Genomic DNA, 7,523 nt, shown 5'->3' with positions numbered 1-7,523 from the left:
CCAGAAGAGAGATAATAGAAAATCACCTTTTACTGTAGAAAGCAATAGGGAAGGACAAGTAGTCATTTTAGATGCCCTTCATATTCACAAGGGCTTATAAGTAAAGTTTTATAGTCCAAACATCTAAATTACTTAATCTTATGACTGTTAGGAACATTCATTATTTTCAGTAATTTTATTCTCTCAAAAAGGCCAATGGCATCCTGGCTTGCATAAGAAACAGTGTGGCCAGCAGGGCTAGGGAGGTGATCGTCCCCCTGTACTCGGCTCTGGTGAGGCCGCACCTCGAGTACTGTGTTCAGTTTTGGGCCCCTCGCTACAAGAAGGACATGGAGGTGCTTGAGCGGGTCCAGAGAAGGGCGACGAAGCTGGTGAGGGGCCTGGAGAACAAGTCCTACGAGGAGCGGCTGAGGGAGCTGGGCTTGTTCAGCCTGGAGAAAAGGAGGCTCAGGGGTGACCTTATCGCTCTTTACAGACATCTTAAAGGAGGCTGTAGCGAGGTGGGGGTTGGCCTGTTCTCCCATGTGCCTGGTGACAGGACGAGGGGGAATGGGCTTAAGTTGCGCCAGGGGAGTTTTAGGTTGGATGTTAGGAAGAACTTCTTTACCGAAAGGGTTGTTAGACACTGGAACAGGCTGCCCAGGGAAGTGGTGGAGTCACCATCCCTGGAAGTCTTTAAAAGACGTTTAGATGTAGGGCTTAGGGATATGGTTTAGTGGGGACTGTTAGCGTTAGGTCAGAGGTTGGACTCGATGATCTTGAGGTCTCTTCCAACCTAGAAATTCTGTGATTCTGTGATTCTCTCTCTCTCTCTCTCTGTCTCTCTGTCTCTCTATTCACTGCACTATCACAAGACATTCATCTATACTGGCTAAAAAATGTACATGGAAGAGACTTCCATAACTTATAACAGTTCAATTTTGCTCTGTTAATTAGTTAGCAAAATAAAATCCTTTATATTATAACTACCAAAAGTGCAGACACACTCTGTCACATGCTAAGATATCTCATCTCCTGGCAGGAATTAATATAAAAAATATGACTTAGATTCATTTATTTGTTTGTTTATTTGTTTAATATAAAGTGTGAATACTCTTGACTATATTCCAAGGTTGCTGTAAACTTACAAGCCAGTTTGAAAACTGCTTCTCTATTTCTGGTAATCTGATAAGTGAAATAGAAACAAGTGTATTTACTACCTGCACTTACTCTAGCAACTATTACCTAACGGCCATTTGCAAGGTACTCTGATTGTTTTGGTTGAAAGACACAATATGTGTACACACAAGTTTCTCAGTATAGAGGATTCACCATTCTACAAGGTATGTAGTACAATGACTAATAATTCATCTTTGTTACTGTACTGTCTGCTCTAACTTACACATACTTGCACATAGGCAAAATATTACAACAAGACTGTTCTGTGTTATTACTGCTTATGCATGCAAGAAACTCTGATTTAGCTTCTTGATGGTTCCAGACATTGCCTTCATGCAGTAAATTATCATACAGCAGAGATGCAGCTTATTCATAGAGTCAAAATAGGAATTTAAAATGCTGGAGCACACAGCCAACATATTATCTCTTTTCTGTTTGCAGACTAAATCCATACCTTCTTTCTTACACAACTATTTATAAGTATATCCAGCTGGTGCAACCTCACTGGTGCCAGGAGAAGGCAAAACAAAAACATCCATGAGGCTCCTGCAGCTTCCAGTATGTAGGAGGCAGCATTCATTTAGCCCAAAGTATGATTTTAAACCCATTCAATTAAGCTAAGATTATACAGATATCCATTTCCATTCAATCTGGCCCATTTCCCTTAGCAAACGAAGTTTAAGAATGCTTTATTTCAACTTATTTCAAATAAATACGCCTGCGTGGCTTATTTATTTATTTTTGCTGCTTAAGTACATGGGAGAATTTTATACCTAGACAAAACCTGACATTATTTATAATCACCATTGTTGCGCCTAGGAATCACATCATGGGAATGTCAGAGAAATAAGGCCCTCCAAAATTAAGCTTTTCTGGTTAATGTAACTCATAGCAAGAAAAATATTTTTAATGGAAAATATTAAAAAGGGACATCGATATATGCAAGAGTGCACACATGTGCGGCTATGTTCTTGAAGCATTGAATGAATCCAACAGCCCTGCAGACAGCCAATTTTAAATAATTGGAGGGCCCAAAGAGACTCCAAATACCGAAGCTTTGGGGAGTTAGGACAAACACCATCAGTCCATACAAAAAAAGATACCAGCGGCTCCTGTTAAAAGACAAAAACAGGTTCTTCTCCTTTCAAGAGCACCAGGATCAGGTTTTCACAGTCCCTGGACAAGCCCAGATTTATGAGCAGTTTCCAGACAGAAAGAAATTTGTGAACCTTTTTAATTATTCATGCTCTCAGAGGCAAACCCTCTCAGGTTGCAGGCCAAGAGGCCTCAGGGCCATGGCTTTTTTGGGGGGTTTTCAATTGAGGGAGTAAGCAGCCGGATTCTCAGCAATATCGCTTGGATGAAAGTGGCTGTCAGGCTCAAGAAAAACACCACCGTACGCTGCTTTGGCACACATGAAAGGGAACTGGCAGGGGAACAGCTTAACTGCTCCCCGCTTGCAAATTCCAGCTCTTCTGCTGGTGTTTGAGCACCTGCGGCCCAGGCAGCAGGGCGCTCAGTCAGATAGGCAGGCCGGGTCAGGCCGTGCCGGTGGAAGGGAGGATGGCTGGGAGGATCGCTGCAAGGTTATTAGACCACAGCAGAGAAGCAAGGGCTTGTTCCTTCTCTCATGCTTCCTTTGGAAGGAGGACAGAAGGAGCAGCGGCTTAGCAAATGCCACTCGGAGCAGGCCTGGGCTGCCAGGTCAGGGGAAGCTTGGCACCCACAGGCCGATTCTTTGCGGCAGGCTGCTCTGCCAGCGCCCTGAAGAAACGGCATCGAGAAAATGGCAGCGCCCCAAAACCCCACATGTGAAGAAGAACAGAGCTGCCGTACGGGGCTCTGGGCTCGTCAGAGAGAATGATAATTGGTACCAAATGCAGCGATTTTGCTTCAGAGCTTATTGGCAGCATGAGCGCTGCCAAAGAAGGGCTGACAGATCTCCAGATCTCCTGTTCCTATTTGGAACGAGGTGGGGAAGGGACAAAAATACCAGGTTAACGTTGTACTGTCTTGCATTTTGAATACTCTTTGCCTGATAGACTTTCCTCAATACCAAAATTCACAGCAGCCTTCCCATTAAGCCTGTCAGCACCTCTGACCGATTGCTCCCTAATCCAGAGGTCCTGCTGGACGTCTGTGCAGCCAGCCTTTCGTGCTGCCGCAGCTTGGGGCTATCTGTCACCTCAGCCCAGGACACCAACTAATCAAAGGTCAATTGATTCGAGAACCTGCAGTGTCAGCTCCTGCTGGAAAAGCCTTCAGGTTTGCCTGAGACACTGCTGATGAGTAGAGTGAGAGGCTGTGCTCTGTTTCACAGCTGGCACCACTGAGGAGACCTTTCGATTGAAGTCAGCCTGTGGTATTTTCCTCCTGAAAGAACCATTTCCTGCTGAAGCCTATTCGCAAAATTTCTTGTTCATCAGGTGGAAAGGAACCAAAAATAATCACTTTTTAGAAAAGTCAATATAAAGATGATGAAAAATGTCTTTAAGGAAAAAAATGCATTCTGGAGCAGAGTTGTGGTTCTGCTCAGTTTGATAAGCAGCTAATTCCCTGAACGCTGTCACCTGCTGACAGGAAACCACAAAACTGAGAGGTTAGTGGCAAGAATAGAGCCTTCGTGTTCCAGAGGAAAGAAAGCAATAATACAACTGTAACCCGTCTTGGAAAACGAGGTGTTCCTGAGTAAGAAGGATCATTGCAGAGCTGAGAGTTCTGTACGGGAACTCCCAGTGACACCAAACTCTCTCACTGCCACCTCCCACTGATAAGGCTTTCTGCACTCTCAGCTTCCCATTTATTTCTCTTTTTCTCAAATGCTATTTTCTTCTGCTTCGGTTACCAACTCTCAAATACATCTCTACATCCTAGCTCAAAAAACATAATCCACCCCTGTCACTTTTCCATTCCCAGCCACCTCCATTTCTACCCCCTCTTCTCCTCAACAATTATGGCCCTTTCCAATTCCTTGCACAGCAGAGGGGTACCACTTGGTAGGAGCATTGTCTCATGTCTGCCTAACCATGATTTCTATTTTGGACTGAATAGAGGAAAAATAAAACTTCAATAGCACAGACAGCATGTTGTCTAGCAGCCTAAAAAGTAACCATTATTACACACCAGGAAGTCATTCCAGGAGCAAGACAGCTGTGAATCCACCCCCATCTAGAATGCTGCAAATCTATTTGAAAACACTAGTGCAATTAGCTATATACCTATATGAAACAAGGCCTCACTAGTGTCTCACAAAAGTATTTGGTTTTTAGGGTGGTAAGTCTGCATATGCTTTTGTTGAGAAGTAAGCACTCCTCATGATTTTAACTACAAGTAACTAAACAACAGAGAAGGCATCTCATTGAGAGGGCAGCACTAGCCTAAAACATGGTGGAAGCAGCAAAAAGCATGTTTCCAGGCAGGAATACAAAATGGCAAATAAATAAGGAGTTGTCATTTTGCTCTTGCAGTCAGAACATATTTCATGTGTGGGGATTGCTTGCATACTGTCCTTACACCCATGGTCACTCTCTCCTAGATGCCAGTGGCTTTGTGTGACGGCCCTTATCTTCTTCATTTCCTTTTAATAGGCTGGAAGGCAAATAAGATGGCAGTGCAATGTTTTAAACAGATTAGAACAGATAAGCTGGTGCTGTTATACCACCACACATATATATATATTAAAAAATAATCAGATATATATGATTGTTTTTTTGACTAATGGCTGGGGCATGCAAATGCATAGCGCTATGTGTATCACAACTTGGGATCTCTTGGCAAGATAATCCCAAACTGGCTGAAGCTGGAGCGTGTACTAACCAGATGGTTCGTACACATTCCAGATCCTTCCCATTCCCTCTACAAAGAGCTTTTCAACAGAAATGATGCTTCAGACTTTCTTGGAAAGTTCAGGGCTGCATGTGGCATTTCGGGTTTATTAATTCATATTTCCCAACAGACAAAGAGTTTCAAGGTACAGACTTAATTTCCTCAAACGATTAGAAAATACCATAAAAAAAAATATATAAATAAAGTCCATCTTCCTAGAAGGAAGCTTGTCAAAACAGTAAAACCAATTTATTTGGTAATAATGTACATTTGTTATAGAGAGTCAATTACAATTTACTATTAAAAAGAAAACTTTTCTTTCTCTTCCCTGCTCCCAGTAGCGTTTTCTCCCAGCCTCAGGAGGAGGAATACTGTTAGAACAGTGACATCCAGTGGTCACTCTGAGATTTCTTTTTACACAGAGGTCTCATGCTTTGTGTTTCTCCAGCCTGGGCTTTTTGAACCATTCACTGAACTTTGTACAACTGAATGATTATTCACCAGCAAAGGCACATAGAGTAAAGTAACTATTTTTAACTATTTCTTTTTTTTTTTTTTTTTTTTTTTTTTTTTTTTTTTTTTTTCCCTGGCACAGGTAAATGATTACACATACAAACAGAAACACAAAATAAAAAGGTATGCAGAATTGGGACATCGAGATCTATTATCAAGACGTAAGTACATAGGATCACAGAATGGTTTGGTTTGGAAAGGACCTTAAAAAGCATCCAGTTCCAACCCCATGCCATGGACAGGGACACCTTCCATCAGAGCAGGTTGCCCAAAGCCCCATCCAGCCTGGCCTTGAGCGCCTCCAGGGATGGGGCATCCACAGCTTCTCTGGGTAATGTGTGCCAGCGCCTCACCACCCTCAGAATTAAGAATTCCTTTCTTATATCTAATCTAAATCTACCCTTTTTTAGTTTAAAACCATTACTCCTTGTCCTATCCCTACACTCCCTGACAGAGTCCCTCCCCAGCTTTCCCTTACGTACTGGAAGGCCACTCCGAGGTCTCCCTGGAGCCCTCCCAGGTCCCTCTGGATGGCATCCCTTCCCTCCAGCGTGTCCACTGCACCATTCAGCTTGGTGTAATCAGCAAACTTGCTGCGGGTGCACTCAATCCCACTGTCCACATCACCGACAAAGATGTTAAACAGCACTGACCCCAAGGAACACCATTTGTTATTGATCTCTGCCTGGTCACACAGACATTGACAACACTTTGAGTGCAACCATCCAGCCAATTCCTTACCCACAGCATGGTCCATCTGTCAAATCCACATCTATCCAATTTAGAGATGAGGATCTCATGCGGGACAGTGTCAAATGCTTTACACAGGTCCAAGTAGCCTGACTGAATTTAAGAAGAGATTGGACTGTGCACTTAGTCACATGGTCTGAACTTGGGTAGACCTGTGCGGTGTCAAGAGTTGGACTTGATGATCCTTAAGGGTCCCTTCCAACTCAGGATATTCTGTGATTCTATGAAAGTAGATGATGCCAGTTTTACATGCAGGAAAATCATCTGAGAAAGGGAAAGTTACACTTGCCTCCAACTTGAACTCTTTGATATATACAGTTCACATACACCATCAGTCAATGCAGAAGACTTTGTGTGGTATCTGTAGTGGATGTGTGCACTCCCAACCTTTCATTATGTTTTTCATTATGGGTACTTTCATTATGCATCTGTACAAAATTCAGGTAATTCTGAGGATGAATTCTGAGAAATGTTTCATGAAAATCACATATCTTAGTGAACTTCCACAGCTGGTAATTAGCTTATCAATCTCAATTGTTAAATCACTTGTTCATTCAACCTGAAATGGCTGTATTCACTGAATTACAGAATGGCTGAGGTTGGAAGGGACCTCTGGAGGTCATCATGTACAACCGCTGCTCAAGCAGGGTGTGGTGGTTTCACACTGAGCAGGTTGCCCAAGGTCATGTTCAGACTACTTTTGATGATCTCCAAGGAGGGAGACTCCAAAACCTCTCTGGGCAACCTGTGCCAGTGCTCTGTCACCCACACAGCACAGAAGTGCTTGCCAATGTTCGGACAGAACCTCCTGTGCTCCAGTTTGTTCCCACTGCCTCTTGTTCTGGCACTGCACACCACTGAAAAGAGCCTGGCCCCATCTTCTTAATAGCCTCCCTCCAGGTATTTGTATACATTGATGAGATCTCTCTTGAACCCCCTTTTCTCTAGGCTGAATGGTCCCAGCTCTCTCAGCCTTTCCTCATAGGAGAGCTGCTCCCGTACTTTCATCATCTTAGTGGCCTTTCACTGGACTGTCTCGCTTCTATCAAGAACTGCAACCATTCTGATGCCTTTGCAGTGATACCATTTTTAGAAATGAAGAAATCTCTAGGTAAGTGGTTTCCAAAGGAAGATTATTTTTCAGCAGGAACAAACAAACAAACAAAAACAATGTTGCCTGAATTCAGTTTCTGCATCTGAGGTGGCTTCATCTTGGCAGCTTCATGACAATCTAACAGAGAACATAACCTGCCTTGACAGCCTCTAGAAGACAACTA

The sequence above is a fragment of the Anas platyrhynchos genome, chromosome 1 (genome assembly GCF_047663525.1).
Source record: "Anas platyrhynchos isolate ZD024472 breed Pekin duck chromosome 1, IASCAAS_PekinDuck_T2T, whole genome shotgun sequence".
NCBI lineage: Eukaryota > Metazoa > Chordata > Aves > Anseriformes > Anatidae > Anas > Anas platyrhynchos.
Note: the sequence above shows the minus strand (reverse complement) of the source record.